At 41.9% G+C, this 18,414-nt stretch overlaps 1 protein-coding gene and 1 long non-coding RNA gene across 4 annotated transcripts in view; one reads left to right on the top strand and one right to left on the bottom strand.

Moving 5' to 3' along the window:
- Positions 1-18,414, bottom strand: part of LOC139178651 (uncharacterized) — a 191,665-nt gene that overhangs the window by 19,288 nt on the left and 153,963 nt on the right. The gene's annotated exons all lie outside the window — the stretch shown is intronic.
- Positions 1-18,414, top strand: part of CCR3 (C-C motif chemokine receptor 3) — a 31,842-nt gene that overhangs the window by 1,829 nt on the left and 11,599 nt on the right. The window contains exon 1 of one of the 3 annotated variants that reach the window (XM_070776807.1): positions 5,528-5,609. The exons of 1 other annotated variant lie outside the window; for it this stretch is intronic. The gene's annotated coding sequence lies outside the window, so the exon portion shown is untranslated. Of the gene's footprint in view, positions 1-5,527; positions 5,610-17,176; positions 17,285-18,414 lie in introns of those variants that run through there. One more of the 3 variants, XM_019984066.2, reaches the window with a different exon arrangement.

The following is an 18,414-nucleotide window of genomic DNA, read 5'->3' as shown; positions in this document are numbered from 1 at the left end:
TGCATTAAAACACCGAGAGTGACCTGTGTCAAAACAAAGTCTCCTTACAGTCGGTTTCCCTGCCTGTTAAAGGGCTTTCCTATCTGCCCTTCAGTCTGAACCTAACAATGCAGACAAATGAAAGCAGAAATGCTCCTGCCAGCTGCTACCCTCTCTTAGGATGTTTACTTGATGCTTTCTCTTCCCCTCCTCTCGGAACAAAGGATGTTGGTATTAAGGGTCAAAATTAAGCCACGTAACGTTCTGACAGAACCTCCGATGGCAGGAAACTCTGTTAGCATTTTGACAGAGTGAGTCACTTGGCCACGGAGCCCCAGTGCAGTGACTGTGGTGCCACCAACATGATGCTGGAAAACGTGAGGGAAATCCAGGGCTTTTTTAAAAGGATTTTTTTAAAGAATCCTGTTTTTCCCAAGAGGTACAAACTAAAAAAACAAGTTGGCACTTTTTTTTGCCTATAAAATTGAGAATCATTAAAGAAGTTAAAGAAATAGTATGGCAATATCTGATGTGCTGACAGTGTGAAAAAAACAGACACTTTCATGAACTGCTGTTGGGAATAATGCTAAGTCACTTCAGTTGTGTCCGACTCTGCGCGACCCCATAGACAGCAACCCACTAGGCTCCCCCGTCCCTGGGATTCTGCAGGCAAGAACACTGGAGTCGGTTGCCATTTCCTTCTCCAATGCAGGAAAGTGAAAAGTGAAAGTGAAGTCGCTCAGTCGTGTCCGACTCTTAGCAACCCCATGGACTACAGCCTGCCAGGCTCCTCCATCTATGGGATTTTCCAGGCAAGAGTACTGGAGTGGGGTGCCTAAAGTTACACCTTAAATGCAACTGTTTGGCAGAGAAATCTGGCAATAATGTATCAAAAGCTTTCAGAGGGCACAAAGTTTTAGTAGCAAGTCCAGTGAAACAATCAGAGATGTGCACAACACTCTGTGAATAAGGATGTGTATCACAGCCTTATTAATGACGGAGTAATACTTTACCCGATCTAAGTATCTAATAATAATGGACCACCTGAAAAATTAGTAAATATATGCACATGATACAATGCTTACCAGCCATTAAAACTGGCATTGCAAATCATTCTTCTAAGAATATTTTGTTATTTTTTTCTTCCAGTTTTATCGAGATATAATTGACATACAGCATTGTATAAGCTTAGGGTGTACCACAGAATGATTTCACTTACATACATCATGAAGTAACAGTAAGTTTAGCGAATACTCATCATTTCAAATAGACATGATTAAAGAAATAGAAAAAATTTTTTTTCTTGTGATAAGAACTCAGGATTTACTCTCTTAACACCTCTCATGTATAACAGCAGTGTCAATTATATTCAAAATGTTTTACATGACTAGTATTTTTTTATTTTGTAACTGGAAATCTGTACCTTTTCACCACCTTCATCCAGTTCCACCTTCCCTTTCTCCCCACCTCCCAACTCCCACCTCTGGTAACCACAAAACTGACCTCTTTTTCTATGAGTTTGAAATTATTCTTTTTGGTATGTGTGCAACTTGGGATTTTCTGAGGTAGGACATTTTAAACTTTAGGAACTAATGGCATTTTCCCAATAATTGTCCCAGAGGGAACTTCTAGGAATATCCATTTGTTTGAATTTTATGTTGATAAATTAAAATGACCACGAACTGTAATACAAAAACAAAATCCCAAACCAACCTGCCCTGTGACCCTCTGGGCTCGAGTGTCTCAATGCCGTAAAGTTTCAGAGTCAAGTCAGTTAAAAAAGTCATAGAGCCAGGACTCAAAATCACATATTTAAATAAGAAAATGAGTCCCTGGTGGCTCAGTAGCAAACCCGCAATGCAGGAGACATGAGTTTGATCCCTGAGTCAGGAAGATCCCCAGAGAAGGAAATGGTAACCCACTCTAATATTTTTACCTGGGAAATCCCATGGACAGAGGACGCTGGCGGGCCTCCAGGTCCCAAAGAGTTGGACATAACTTAGTGGCTAAACAACAACAATAGTTACAAGTAAACATCGTTTTAGGACACAGAGCCCATTTGCTAAATCTGTAAATGTTTGACTCATGGGTGAGGCATGTAATACTTTCTACTATAAAGATTCTAGTTTGGTCTGAGTTATTGTGAAAATAGAGTCATAATGTACTTTCACAAAATTATTTGTTAGGCACTTGCTTCTGTTGTTCAGCCACTAAGAGGTATCCAACTCTGTGACCTCATGGACTGCAGTACACCAGGCTCCCCTGTCCTTCACTCTTTCCCAGAGTTTGTTCAAATTCATGTCCACTGAGTCAGTGATGCTATCCAACCATTTAATCCTCTGTCGCTTCCTTCTCTTGCCCTCAGTCTTTCCCAGCATCAGGGTCTTTTCCAATGAATTGGCTCTTTGCATCAGGTGGCCAAAGTATTGGAGCTTCAGCTTTAGCATCGGTCCTTCTAATGAATATTCAGGGTTTATTTTCTTTAGGATTGACTGCTTTGATCTCCCTGCAGTCCAAGGGAGTCTCAAGAGTCTTCCCCAGCACCACAATTTGATAGGTGTTTGTTATCTGTTTTCTATTTTGGGAACCACTGAGAATAAAACCAACATCCATGTGTACACAGTGTTCTAAAGTAAAAATACATAAGAGTGAGAGGAAAACATGGAATGGAGCTGAGTTTATGGCCACTGAGTGCCTCATGAAGATATACTTCTTGGCTTGGCAACATCCTTTGGCAGCAAGGTATTCTCTCCTGCTCAAGGTTTCTGCCCTCAGCATCCCATGGGTGTGGTATTATCTAAACCTCAACACGTGCTATGACCTGGCTTAAAGAGCAGAGTTTAAGAGAAGTCAGTGAAATCTGTTTTGGGATATATGGAGAAATTATGGCCTTGAGCCCTGCTCTGCGTCTTACAAGGTCTGTGCCATAAGAAATGCCTTTCAAAGAATTGTATTGAAACTGCAGGCATAGCCACTTCTCTAACTAGGTTCATGTCAACAAATGCTTCATTTTTTCCACATCAAAGCAAGGAGCCTCTGCCTCATACATAACAAGGATATGATAATAATAACAATATTGATAGTAATAAATAACAGTTGCTTATTGATCATCAATTGCATAAATCTATACTAGGGGTCTTACATAGGCTATCCAATTTATTGCTCATAAAATCCTCTCATAAGACTAAGAAAAAAAAAAAGGCTGTTTATGCCAATATCAAAAAAGCTTCAGAACTACTGGTCTAGAGCAGATCAATTTTAATTGATTTTAAACTCCTCTTTCCACCAGTAAGTAGCTAATGACACAGGGTAAGTAATCTATTTTTCTGAGCCTCACTTTTTTCATCTACGAACATTTATCCAACGATGCACATAAAGCACATAAGGTAAATGCAACACTATGGTTGTTTAACCCCGTGGTAAGCTCAGGCTGCCCAACTCCACCTTCGGTAACCTTAAGTCAGCAGCTTGAACTTGGCCACAAGGAGAGTCTTTGCACCAGGGAACTGGAAACCAGCAAACATTTCAAGGCCTTTTTTGTTTCTTTCTTCCTAGTGGATTGTTAAAACACTTACCAGCACACTACTGCTATCTACACACCATGAATGTAAGGAAAGGTATTTCCATCTCTTTCATCTTAAATCTGCAAGGACAAAGGGATCTGATAACATAACAGATTTTGTATCTGAGTCCACAAATCTTTGGTTTGGGCAGAAACCAAATGCTTGCCCTTTATACGGCTAGCTGGCGCTCAATTTCTTATTTGCAGGGGGATTCCCTTACACTTGGGATGTACCAGCTCATGAGACCACTGCTACATCAGTCCTCTTTCTGGAGGGAGGCAGGGGTCTTGCCGCACTGCCATCTTGGGGTGGGCTCTGCTTCATGCCACACAAACAGAAGTTCAAACCATGGGCTTGTGCCTGTGGGGTGAGGCATCTTGTACTCAGTTCATACTTCCCTTTTCTGAACTTTCTAGTCTCATTACTATCTTCCTTTTCCCTCTGTGGGTTTTCTTGAGGGGAGTAAGCTGTGGTTGGTGGTATTTTGTTGTTTTCTGGCCTTCATTTTTTTTTTTTAATTGAAGCATAGTCGATTTGCAGTGTTGTTAGTTTCTGATGTACAGAAAAGTGATTCAGTTTTTCTGTTTTTAATTTTTAAAAAAGATTTACTTATTTATTTTTTGGCTGTGGTGGGTCTTTGTTGCTGCACACTTGCTTTCTCAAGATGCAGCGAGCGGGGGCTACTCTTCATTGCAGCGTGTGGGCTTCTCACTGCGTGCCTTCTCTTGTTGTGGAGCACAGGCTCTAGGCACACGGGCTTCAGGAGTTGCAGCCTGCGGGCCCTAGAACTTAGCAGTTGTGGTGCACGGGCTTAGTTGCTCCGAGACATGTGGAATCTTCCCGGAGTAGGGATCAAACTGGTGTCCCTTGCATTGCAAGGTGGATTCTAAACCACTGGGCCACCAGGGAAGGAAAAACTGGCAGATTTAAGCACAAAGGGCCAATCTGAATTCCTGCTTCAGAACGATGAGACGAGAGGAAGGAGGAATGCATGGCACTGCCAGGCCACAGCAGCCCAGCAGCCACAGTTCCATGGTATGGCATAGCTAGGGCACTCCTGGATGGCAAGGTGGAGGTGGGGTTTCACAGGACAGATGGACATCCAGCCAAATTGGGCACATGAGACATTGAGCATTATTTTGGGGAAGTTACAGGAAGGGGGGAGGGGTGACAGACCACCTCGCTGTGTTACTTTCTCTTATCTAATCTGCTTCCCTCTCGCTTCTGCCTTGCTATCCAAAGTCACCACTCAGGCCACCCTAGGCCTCCCTTGAAGGGTTGGCCTCTTCTACTGGGCCCTGCCTCAGAGACCCGGTACCCTAGGACCTGGGCTTTAATCTCTGACATTGAGTGGCTAGGCCCACTGTCCCTTTCCCTTTGTTCAAGCAACAGGAAATGGCGGTGTCTCACAGCAAGCAACAAGTGCCCCAGTATGTCAACCTGCTTTGAATCATGGCTCTATTAGATGCCATGTCTTTTTCTTTGCCTGAGCCTCCATTTTCCCACGGGTAACACAGAAGCAATATCATTCCCTTCTCAGAATTGTGGCAAGAATTAAATGTGATTTACTATGTACCTGGTACTTGGTTGGTATTTGGCTGATGGGTGTTATGTAGCTATTTATTTCTGCAACCTAAGCCTCACTCAAACCAGCCAACATGTGCTGAGTATCTCCTACATGCAAAAAAGTTGTCCAAGAAACCCCTTCTCCCCACCCCCATGCTGAAAAGGGGAAGGAGAGACTATCTTAAGGAAGTCCTCTAAAAACTTCCCATCCAGGGCCAGCTTGAATTAGCACTTATGGTCTTGCATGCCCAGTTCTAAAACTCTTTGATTCTGAAGAGTTATGCTATGTACTATCTAACACGCATTATTTTACTGAATCACATAACCTGTATTACGCCTTTTCTTCCCAACTTGATTGTAAGCTTCTTAACAGCTGGACCCATGTCCAGTCCTCCTTTGTGGGTTTTCCACAGTGCCCAGCATTGAGCTGCATGCATATGAGGCGGCTGATATGGAGACTGGTTGATTAAGTTTGATGCCTTGATGTGTGTGTGACCACAGGTGAGAGTATAGTTTGACATCTTTTATTCCGAGTATGATATTATCATGTACCTGCTTGAATAAACTTATTTCCTCACTTCATTCTACCTCAGGGAACAAGAAATCTTACTGCTTCTGAGAAGTAAGTGAGAGATGAAGGGATCAAAGACAGAGAGATTTTGCCCAGAATCTGGGCAGGGGCGAGCCGTGTGCCTGTAGGAATCTGAGACACTGACAGAAGCACTGGAGAATTGGTTGGTGACTCCAGCAGGGTTTGGAAACTTAAGCCTAGAGATGTTTGCAAATAGAATCACTATTAGGAGTGATCAGGGTGCACCAGAAGACTGGTAGAAAAAAGCGCAAGTGCCTATAGCCAGAAACAGATCAGAGATGCCTCTCTTAGGTAAAGGGCTCGTATACAGAATAGGTTACAAACTCCCACAAGTCAATATTGAAATGACAAACAACCTAATTATTTTTAGACCAGCAAAAGATTTGATCAGGCACTGCACAGAAGATGATAACCAAATAACCAACATATATGTGAAAAGATAATCAATATCATTACTCATTTGAGAAATGCAAATTAAAACCATAATGATATAGCAGCCCATACCTTGATATTTGGCAAAACTAATACAATTATGTAAAGTTTAAAAATAAAATAAAATTTTAAAAAAAGAAAAAGAAAACAAGAAAAATCTCTAATAGGCGATACCAACTATTGACGAGAATGGAGATGAACTTGAACTCTCACGTACTGCTGGCAAAAGAATAATAAATTGGTACAACCACTTAGAAAACTGTTTAGCAGCATGTAAAGCTAAACAATGCCTTCTCTATGACCCCAAAATTCTACCTCAAAGTATGTACTCCAGAGAAAGAAGTGTATATGAACTCTAAAGATATATACAAGAATGTAGCTACTAATTTTACTCAGAACAGTCTCAAACTGAAAACCCCCGATTTTTATCAACAATAAAATGGGTAAACTGGGTGCTATGTGCTGTGAGCTCAGTCGCTTCAGTCGTGCGCAACTCTTTGCAACCCTACGGACTGTAGCCCGCCAGGCTCCTCTGTCCATGGGATTCTCCAGGCAAGGACACTGGAGCTGGTTCCCATGCCCTCCTCCAGGGGATCTTCCTGACCCAGGGATTGAACCTGGGTCTCCTGCATTGCAGGCAGATTCTTTACCACTGAGTCACCAGGGAAGCCCCAAACTATGGTGTCTTCACACGATAAAATGCTATGTGACAACATAAAAGAACAATCTGCTATTACTACACACAGCACAGCCAGAACTAATCCATAGTAATAGAAACAAAACAGCAGTTGCCTCTGTGGATACAGACTGGGAAGAGACACTAAGGAATGGTCTGGGGTTCTGGCACTGTCCAGTCATGGTGGTTACACGGGTGTGCATACGTGCAAAAACTTGGATTAGTATGCTTTAGGCATTTTATTACACGCGTGCCACATTTCAAATCTAAAATCTTCAAAAATGCTTATTTTGAGATATCTGCCCAGGAATGTGACTGCTAGATCGTGTTGTAAGCACGTGTTTTGATTGTGTGCTCAGTTGCTTCAGTCGTGTCCGACTCTGTGTGACCCTATGGACTGCAGCCCACCAAGGCTCCCCTGTCCATGGGATTCTCCAGGCAAGAGTACTGGAGTGGGTTGCCATTTCCTTCTCCAGGGGAGCTCCCCGACCCAGGGATCAAATCCAAGTCTCTTACGTCTTCTGCTTTGGCAGGTGGGTTCTTCACCATTAGTGCCATTAGTCTTATAGGAAACTGCCATATTCTTTTTCAGAGTGTCTGTATTATTTTATATGCCCGACATCAATGTAGGAGTGATCCAGTTTCCTCCTTATCTTCTCCAGCATTTGGTGTTGTCACTACTTTTTATTTGTCATTCTGATACGTGTGATGGCAGTTTTAATCTGCATTTTCCTAATGACTAATGATACTGAATGTGTCTTCAAGTGCTTAGCTGCCATATACATGTCTTCAGTGAGGTTCGTGCCTTTGCCCATTTTTTTCTTTTTTCTTTCTAACCATATGTAGATTTCTTTATTCGCTTGAGATAAGCCCTTTTAAAATTTCTACCTTGTTGGAAAAAAAAAATCTTTGTTTATTTTCTAATCAGATTGGTTTTTTGCTTTTTAATTTTGAGAATGCTTTATATTTTAGATATGAATATTTTATTGGATATATTGTTTACTGATTTTTTTTCTGAGGTTCTGGCTTGTATTTGAGTCTTTCAAAGAAGCTTTTAATTTTCATGAAGCCAAATTTATCAACTATTCTTTTTATGGATAGGGCTTTTGGCATCAACTCTAACAACTTTTCACCAAATTCTAGATTACAAAGATTTATCCTTTGCTATCTTCCAAAGTTTCATAGTTTTACATTTTACAATGAAGTATGTGATAAATTGAGTCAATTTTTGTATGTGTCTTTTTAAGTTTTTTATTGAAGTGTAGTTGATATTTATTTTTAAAAAAATTTTATTGAAGGATAGATGATGTAAAGTTTAGGTTAAAGTTTATTTATTTTCTGTCTATGGATATCTAATTGCTCCAGCATTATTTATGAAAAAGGCTCCTGTTCTTCTGTTGAAAGGTACTGTGCCTTTGTCAGAAAGCAGTCGGATATATTTATGAGTCTGGTTCTGTAATTTTCTATTTTCTTCCATTACTCTATGTGTATATCCCTCTGCCTAAACCATAGGTCTTTTTTTTTTTTTCCTTCTAACTTCATTTCATAGTTTTCATTGCAAATCTTGACTATGTTTTGTTAGATTTATACCGAGGTATAGTCTAAAAGATTTTGGAAGCAATTATAAATGGTATTTTAATTTTGGTTTCTAAGTGATCACTGATACATAAAAATGTGATTGATTTCTGTTTGCTGATTTTTTTCCTGCAACTGAGCTACACTTGTTAGTTTCAAAAGTTTTGGGGAGAATCCCTTGGGATTTTCTATGTAGACAACAACATCATCCTCAAATAAGGGCAGTTTATTTCCTCCTTTTCAATCTATATGCCTTATATTTTGTTTCCAGTCTCATTGCTCTAGCTAGGACTTATGGTTGGAGAAAAGTGACTGAACGAACATTCTTGCTTTGTTCATGATCTTGGAGGAAAGCATTCGTCTTTCATTATTAAGCATGAAGCTATCTCTAGGCTCTTTGTAGATACTTATTAAGTTATCAGTTCACAAAGGTTTTTATCATGAGGGGGTGAAATACTTTGTCAAATGTCTTATCTCTGTTAATAATCAACAAATTGGTCTGTTTCTCTTAAATTGTTGCATGTATAAGCATAAAGTTGTTCACGTGCTCTGTGTGTGCTCAGTTGCTTAGTCATGTCCGATTCTGTGTGACCCTATGGACTGTAGCCCACCTGGCTCCTCTGTCCATGGGACTTCCCAGGCAAGAATACTGGAGTGAGTTGCCATTTCCTTCTCCTGGAGATCTTCCTGACCCAGGGATCGAATCCATGTCTCCTGCATTGTAGCCACATTCTTTACCACTGAGCCAGCTGGGAAGCCCCAAAGTTGTTCCCAGTATTCTCTTAACTGTCCTTTTAATGGCTGAAGAATCTGTATTCATTCTTGACATTTTTTCACTTGTGACATTGTCACATTGTGACATCTGATCTCTCTCTCAGATCTTGCTAGAGGTTTATCACTCATTTTTAATGACTTTTTGAAGAATCAGCATTTTGTTTCAGTGCTTTAATCTGTTTTCTGTTTTAAATTTTATTACTTTGTGCTCTTATCTTTGTGGTTCCTTCTTTCTGCTTAATTTGGGCTTATTTTGCCCTTTCTCTAGTTTCTAGAGGAAGAAACTTAGATTATTGATTTGATTCCGCTCTTCTTTTCTAATGCAAGCATTCAATGCGGCAATATGTTCCTCTCAGAATGGCTTTAGCTGCACCCCACATATCTTGATGTTGTATTTTTGTTTTCACTTAGTTCAAAGTCATTTTTATTTCCTTTGAGACTTCCTTTCTGATCTGTGGATTGTATAGACGTGTGTTTTAATTTTTCACACGTTTAGAAATGTTTGTCATCTTTCTGTTTTTTTTTTTAATTGACTGCATTTTGATCTGAGAATATATTCTATATAATGCAAATTTTAAAAACTTTTTGAGGCTCTAGATATGGTTTATCTTGGTGAATGTTCCATAAGCACCTGAAAATATTTACTAGTTGTCAAGGCATTGGAATCTACATTAATTCCCTTCCTGGTCAAAATACCTAGAGAAATATAGGAAGGTTACATCCCACACTGCACAAAAACCCACCTTCAAACCCTGCTGAACTTTCTGTCTTCTTTTCCTACATCCTTTCTCATCTACTGCCCCTTTGCTTGGCACCTTTCCTTCGCCCTCCTGGCCCCACACAGCCCTCTCAGTCTCCCTGGTGCCAGCCTCATCGTTCTTCCTAGACTTCATGTGACACCCACTCTGCATTACACCCTCTCTCTTCTTGCCTATTTTTTTTCCTCTCTCAAGTTATTTAAAAAAAAATGTGTCTCCTCCCTGAACCCCTGCCATCATCACCCTAAGAATTTTCTTTGTGATTCAGCCCCCTTAGAACACAGAGGGGATGGTAAACAGCCACGAGCTTTCTCACTCTCCTAGGGCTGAACGTGACCCCACCCTCGTATCTGTGGTGCAGGTGCCTGGGTGGCCATCTGCCCTGAGGTCTAAGATGTGGGAAGTTTATTTACTGCTCCTTCTAGAATCTCTGAATAATGACAGACTCTTGATGCCCTGGATTATGTTGAAATCTGCTGCTGATAATTCATAGCTCTCACTGAAGTGGGAAAATGCTGTAATTGATTTGTTCTGCTTTATGCTAACTGTAGAAACTTAGGCATCAAGAAAGACCTGGGCACACATTTGTCCTCTGCCATTTGGTAACCACAGCTTTATAATCTCCTACTGCTTTGATCTTCATAAGGAAATTGCATACCTGTACAACTGTGAGGATAAATGTCATAAAGTACGTGGCACCAAACTCCTCAGAAGATGATAGTCACTCTTACTGTTTGTCACTTCATAGTTATGTTGTTGCATTTAATGTTATTAAAATGGCATTAAGTGTCAGTGTGTCTTTTATCTTCCTCTTTTGAGCTTGTTCTTTTCTGGTCAGATAGTTATTAATGCATGCATACACAGAAGTATTATTAATTTCTAGACAGACAGACAGACTACATTCTAGCTACTGACGCATTCATGGGTGGCCACATGACTGAGTCCTAGCTGACGGAATGTGGACAGAAATGATATGAACGATTTCTCCACCAGCTCATAAAAATCCTTCCATGAGCATTCCTTCATACTCTTCTCCTTCCTCTCTGGTTGATGCAGCTGTATACATTTGGGTCTTGAATGCCAACTTCAGTGATGGTAGACACTGTATGTAGATGCCTAGGTGCCTGAACTAATGATTAAAGGCAGACTGCCACCAATAAACCTGATTGCTGTACATGATCAAAAAATACACTTCTAGACGTTCAAGCTCATTGTACGTTTTGGAGTTTTGTGTCAGCTAGCATTTTCTAAGCTAAAATAGAAATTGGTAATTTTAAGTAGTGCCATACAAAAATCAAAAATATATAACACTGGCTTAAAGTTTAGGCAGCAGGCTGCAAAGAAACTGATCTTAGGAAGTGGAAAGATGTGACTGCCGGGAAGTGGGGCTGGAGGGAGGGATGGAGTTCAAAGGGGCATAAGGGATCTCTTGGAGGGGATAGAAACACTTATATCTTGACTATGGCGGTTGTAACCCAAAGGTATACGACTGTCAAAATTCATCAAACTGTAGACATTAAGTGGATATACTTTATTGTCCAAAAGTTACATCTTAATAAGCTGTTGAAAAATCAAGCAACTTCCATCTATGTTAAATGCCCTATCTTATAAGGGCCCAGACCCTGAGGGGAGGATTCATGTGTGAGTGATTTATTCAGTGGGTGCTCTCAGAAGACACCAGCAAGAGAGTGAGGGAACAGGACAAGAAGGGAGGAAGCAAGCAGCAGGATGTGGTCTCAGGCAGAGATCCCCCAGGGCCTCTGCCTGATCCTGAGCGGGCCCTGGGACAGGAGCCTCGCAGTGTGTCCTGCCTCAGAACAAGGCAGTGAGAGGGGTTCCTCCTGGCTCTATGAAGAAGACTGGGGCTGAGGAGTCGGGGGCACGATGGTTCCTGAGCCTGATAGCCCTCCACAGCCAGTCACAGGTGCCAAGGCTGGAAGCAAAAGAGCACAGAGGCTGAGGAAGGAGAGCCAGAAATGGGAAAGGGACTCAACGGGATCCAGCAGAGCTCTGCCAACATATGTCATATTCTCCTAGAAGGAGAATGTGTTCCTTATTTTAATGAAGTGTAATATGCCTGCTTTCTTCAGATTTTTTTTTCTTAATGTTGAATTAAAGCAAAGGTGTTCTGACATAAAAATCACCTGTTGAATCTTGGTCATGGACTGTTGGAGTGAATTGAAGGGCCAGCACCAACTGACCCACTGCCCACTCCTTGGGCCTCATCTGCAGACTCCTGGAGGAATAGCGGACACAGTGGTCAGAGGAGAGAGATGGAAGCATACAGAGGTGTGGGTTCCAGAATAAGCCCCACCATTTTTCTAGTTGTGTTATCCTGAGCTGTTGCTTAACCCACTTGTCTCAGTTCCTCCTCTGAGAAATGGTAAAAAAACAAACTCATTTACCTCACAGGGTCACTGAGAGGCTTAAAAGAGACAAAGTACATAAAGCCCTTAGCAGATCCCTGGTGTGACATGTGACACAAGTGTGCAGGAAGTGTTGTTTACATTTTTGAACGGTTTCTCTCACATAACTTGCCCACCCCCAGGGCAGCCCCCACCCTGTCACTCCTGGTCACTGTCTGAGTTCACTGATGCTGCCTGGAGCTCAGGACTGATACACCTTTCCTCCAACCCCCTCACTAGCTCTCTCATCTTTCCCAGAGTAGATGCTCTGGCACATTTGAAAATTCACTCAGGATTTGCACGGCTCAAAACAGAGGCTTGACACGTTTAGAAAGTACCCAGATTAATCTTGGGGGTGAGAAACGGAATGTTTCTTGCCATATCAATAAACAAAAGGATGTCACAGTCATCAGCGATTGCAGCCCTGCAACCCCTGAACATGAGCCAGTGAGGACTGAGGAAACTCAGGAGGAAAGGAATACCGGCCATGTAGCAGTCCTAAGACTGCAGCCACTCCTGATGGTGAGCCCCGAGGGAACCAGGATGCGAGCCCAGACTCCTGCACTTGCCCATACACAGAAAAGCACTAAAGTCCTTAACTTGGAGATATCTGTTTTTTTTTTTTTTTTTTAATTAACAATCATCTTTTGATGTACCAACTATCTGCCCTTTGTTGCCAAACTTCTATATAACTTAGCTCCCCTCATCGCCTCCTCAGAGCAGTTCTCTCAGGGTTACTTGAGATGCTTCCTGGGCTTGAAGTCCTAAAAGTTCCCACAAAATAAAACATAACTCTCTTTTAGGTTGTGAACATTTTTTGTGTCTACAGAGATGAGATGCAAAACAACACCCCAGAGGAAAACAAATCATCTAGTCCTCTCCATCCCAAGTCACACTTCTAGGTGTCCTTCTGGCCACTGGGCTTTATAGAAGCCTCTATAACACTGTGTCACATGGTTGTGAACAAAGCAGAAGCTAAATTTTCTCATCTGGTAGAAAATTTCTGTCTGCCACTTGAAAAAAAAGGAAGAGACTAACTTAAATATCTATTATCTCTCTATCCCTCGTATCTCCTGTTTCTCTTGTCTTTTTATCTATGCTCTCGCTCTCTCTTCTCTTTTTATATTTCCAAGGGCCCATCTTATAGTTCAAGATATTGTGGAAGAAAAGATGTCATTTACTCCACTTGACAGACATCTGGTGAATTTTCTGTTTATGCAGAGATGCACTGTATTTGCACCTCATTAAGAGGTACTTCCCATATCTTGGGGAGAAAACTGTTATTTTCTGCATCATTTCTAAATCATCGTTCACTTTTTTCTTCATCATTTATTTTCTAATTTTGATACTAGATTTTTTTCAATGTTGACAAGAAAGAAAGAAAAAGTGCAAAATGAAACATACAGAATAGTCAGATCAACAACCACCCAATTTTTCATGGAAATGGCCTAAAGGGACCTGGGCTCTATTCTGAAGCTAGTGTGAATATGCAGGGTGTGATAGTGAAAAGCAAACACCCAGCAGGCCTTACACCTTTATTACAGGAGGTACCTATGAGGGAAAATGGGCAAGAATGGTCAGGCCTCAAGTGAAACAGGGAGCAAGGGGAGGATGGCAGATGATTCCCAGCCTGTTGTGTAGACTAAGGGGAGTTTAGCATGTCTACTTGGGACCTCTCCAGCTAAAGGCAGCCATCAGTGGAAGCCTTGTCTCACAGGAGTGGGCCTGCCTCAGGTTCCATGCTGGATGGGTCAGGGGTGGGGCAAGCCACAGGAAGTTTGGCTTTGGGGAAAGCAGAGTGTTGGTTTCAGAGCCCAGCAGCAGGGCTTGGTCAACCACACACCCTGCACTTGGAAGTGTGCCAGGTGCTTGCAGCTGTCCAGTGGGTGGCTCACTGTATCCTTGGTTTAATTCTAGATTTGAGTTGCAGGCCAATGCTAAGTGTAGACCCTGCTCTTCTGTTCAAATCTTGAGATGTCCACTACCTCCCCAAGTAATACAGCTTCCACATGGTCACTCCAACTTGTCTTGTATTAACAGTCTGGAGGGGGGCAGCCCTTTTTGTAAAGGTTTGCTTCTGCTGATTTGGGGGTTTACAGAAGGGCAGGGTACTGTCAATGGAGACAACTCAGAAATACACTCGACCACCAAATGCCAGAGGCAGGCACCACTGACTGCATGAATCCTTCCATTAACTCCCCTGGGAGTTAATGTTCCCCTGGGAACATGTCAGTAAGAGAAAGTAAATGGCTGGAACCCACCTTCCTGCCCCAGGACCCTGCAGCCAGGAGCTGGTGTTGAAGATAGGATAAAGGAACCCAAGTACTTCTTCCTGATGCTCAACAACCACTTCCTTTCACACGCTCAAAGCCACAGTTGACCTGAGCTTGCCTGCAAGAAATTTCTGACCTTTCATATAGCTTCTGAACATCTTTTGTTTGTTTTTCCCTCAGATGTTCCTATATTCCTAAGCTGTCTTCTGTTTGGTTTGTTGTCGATGTCATTATTTTGGTTGTTTTCTCCAAAATGCTTCTGCTTTAGTTTTATCTACATTAAGAATCTGAAAAGATCAGAGGTATTAGAGTTCGGGGTCAGGTTTTCCTGCGTACCTTGGAAACTCATGAGCTGACTGTCTCAAGTAGCCTGAAAGAAGCACCAAAAATCTCCTGCCCATCCTGGGAAAAGTCAGACCAAACAAGCCACTCTGGACCTCAGGGAAGTCACTCTGGCTCTACCTTTACAATCTGCCATCCTTATCTTCAGCTGAAAGCACAAGTCCTTCAGATGGTGATGCAGGGCAGGAAAAATGAGCACCAGTGAACAGTCTAAACTCTTGAGGTAAGGGACTTCCCCGGTGGTCCAGTGATTAAAACTTTGCCTTCCTGTGAAAAGGGTACAGGTTCAATCCCTGGTTGGGGAGCTAAGATCTCACATGCTTCATGGCCAAAAACTCAAAACATGAAACAAACAAAATCAGTAAATACTTTAAAAAATGGTCCACATAAAAATACCTTAAAAAAAAAAAAAGAAAAAGAAAACCCTAAGGTGGAACCTAGCTCTGTCTTTTAGTCTCTGCAGTGTTTGCCAAGTTCCTTGTTGAATCTCAGTTTCCTTGTCTACAACAGCATCCCCACATACCTCGAGGGGCTGCTTAGGAGACCCTTGTCTAAATGAGAAGATGGGCCAGAAGCGGGTTGGCAACTGTACTGTGCTGTGCCCACACGTTGACTAGTCATTAGACAAGCACCTGCAGCATTCTCCTACCCAACCCCAGTCTTGAAGTATATTAACAGTTGTTATGTGAAAAAAAAAAAAAAAACACACAATGTTTTCTCTACCTTAACACTAGGTTTGAGGAATGCAAGGTTAACCAAATTGAAACCTATTCCTCACTGAGGCTTTCTCAGACACTTTAACGTCCTGTGAAGCAATCTCCATGAGTGTTTTCCACACAGTGTCCGAGAGGCCCTGAGGGCTCCCACACCACACCCTTTGCTGGAATGCTATATTAGATAACACAATGATCCCTGAGAGGAGGATGAAGGTGTCAGACTTGGTGTCACCTCCAATGCTAATGCCTGGATCATAAGAGACTGGAAAGACAAATGAGTATGTTTAACCAATGAAGGGTTAATGCAGGGCTACAACCTGGAATGAATACTCTTGATACCAAAAAAAAAAAAAAAAAACCCCACAGGAGAAATTCCCAACATACATGACAAATCTGACCAAGATCTCTCTGAGTCACCAGTGCCCTTCCAGAGTTTACACAGGCCCCCGAGTCACATTTCTAACAAGAATCCTATGTGATCATGATTCTCAGAGAATAACTGGCCCATGGGAAAGGCCAATTCTATAATAACAAAGCAACGGTGACTTGTTTTCTCCTATTCAGAGGAGAGGCTTCCAGTTCTCCTAACTCTTCTCTGACTGTCTTTGCTGACCACCTGAGCCGAGATGCTGACTATCAAGCTTCCTCAAACTGGGGCCCCAGGATGCCCATGAGCCCTCCCAGCAAAGTTGTTGTCTTTCCTTCCTACCTTTTCTTTATCATTTGAAGTATAAAGCACATTCCTGCATATACAGCAGATGTCTGATGAACACTTGGTGAACTTCATTGCCTTGTCCACTTTAGCCACTGCATCACAGATTGCACCATCCATGGTCAGACTTCTTCCCAAAACATTGGATGAGCACCTGCTCTGTGCCCAAGACCATCCTGGGTGCCATGGACACATCAGCACATGGAGCAGGCACATGGCTCTTCCCCATGAGGCTTAGGTCTCAGTGGTATTCTACTCATCCCTTACATTTGCTTAGCTTTGGACAGTCCTCAGAGACTTTTTGCATATTTATCTTAGCTAGTTCCATGGCAACCCTATGATGTAGTTATTATCATTCTAAGTTGACAGATGAGAAAGCTGAGGTCCAGCAAGATTAAACGATTAACCCAGGCCATGCAGCTGTGGGTGCCCTAACTGAAATTCAAGTTCAAGTCGTCTTGGGTTGTTTAAACCCATAGTACAACTTGCCTCATCTAAGTCTCCCATTCAGCTCTGCAGAGTAATTACAAGGAAATCCCAATTTCATTTTTTATCCTGTCTCCTGACAGGTCAATGCATGCTTATTCAAGAATTGATCCCTCTTCCAAAACAATGAGCAATTCCAAGGGAAGACAGAATCCCCCAAACAGTTACTGACATCAACAGCATTCTTCTCAAGGATTACTCAACTGAGGGCTTGCTTAGTGTGTGATCTCAATCATAGAAAAGAAGAACTACTCCAGACTTGATTATCTTTTCAAAAACTTGCAAAACCTGAGAAGCTAAGACTCTTTGAAACAGGAAGCTGTCTTGTTTCCTACCTTACTAATGTCTCTGGTGGTATCAGATGGTATCTCCGTTTCATGAGTGGCAAGACCTAAGCTACCACTGGACGCATAAAGGACTTTGCTAAATTAGCAGGTACCATCATCTTCTTTTTGTTCTCATCTGGGCAAGAACCTATTGAATGCAACAGAAGTGGTTTATTCAGGAGAGGTTTCCAGGAAGACAGTCAGGTTTCTAGGAAAAAGGAGATGGAGCAAGGAGTCTTGGCAGGTGGAAGTTACACCTCCCAGGAGTGCTCTTGGATGGACGGCGTGTAGAGGGAGGTCGGCTGTGCTGCAGTAGGTAGTATGGGGCCAAAGTGGGATTGCTGATTGTAAGATATGTCAGTTTTCTTCTCGCTTTTTCCCATTTTGCCTTTCTCTCACCTGTATCATGATGTGTTTGCCTTTCCACTCATCCAAACTCAGCCTTTTACCCTCTTCAGTCAACCTGTCCACAACTGTGTCCATGTTGTCTTCCCTCTGCTTTCATAAATTCTCAACAATTGAGAGGATGGCCACTCCAAAAGGGTCCTCTTTAGTAGTTTTGCGTTCGTAATATTGATTAGTAAGAAGCAGTGAAAGTATAACTGACATATGTGTGCACATACATGTATATTACATTTGTATATATATACATTTTTATATTTCACTGAAAATCCACTCTAAGTCAGGCTGTCAGATGAATCAGCTGATCGGTTGATTTGGTCTTTTTATGTTTGGATCTACGAAGTTGACTGCTTTTCTTGGATCTATATTAGAGGGTAGGGATAGAAAGTCTTTCTAATCTTCTGGGAAACCTTCAACCAGTTGGAGATGAAAGTTAACTGTGTTCGGCAAGTGTTTTAAGGGGAGGGAGTGGGAATATGGGGTTGTTGGTTCATGGAAGCGATAGGAATTGGAGCATGTCTGCAACTCATTTCAGAAAATGGTGACGATTATCATGAACTATGCAGGCTGAGTTATTTCTCTAGGGAGGGGCTGCATGACTCAATAAGAAAAAGGCAGATATATCCAGCAGAATAAAAAGGGTAAAAGGCACAAACAGATAATTCACAGAAAAGGAAATACTAATGACTAATAATTACAGCTAAAAAAAACCCTCAGTTATTAAGTATTAGTTACATAAATAATGACACCCCTGTTACCTGTAAAATTGGCCAAGTAATTTTTTTCTTTTAGATCTTGGTATTGATGGGTGCTTGTTGAGACTGGCACCAATACGAA

Source organism: Bos indicus, chromosome 22 (genome assembly GCF_029378745.1).
Source record: "Bos indicus isolate NIAB-ARS_2022 breed Sahiwal x Tharparkar chromosome 22, NIAB-ARS_B.indTharparkar_mat_pri_1.0, whole genome shotgun sequence".
Taxonomy (NCBI): domain Eukaryota; kingdom Metazoa; phylum Chordata; class Mammalia; order Artiodactyla; family Bovidae; genus Bos; species Bos indicus.
Note: the sequence above shows the minus strand (reverse complement) of the source record. Positions and strands in the feature narration are given on the sequence as shown.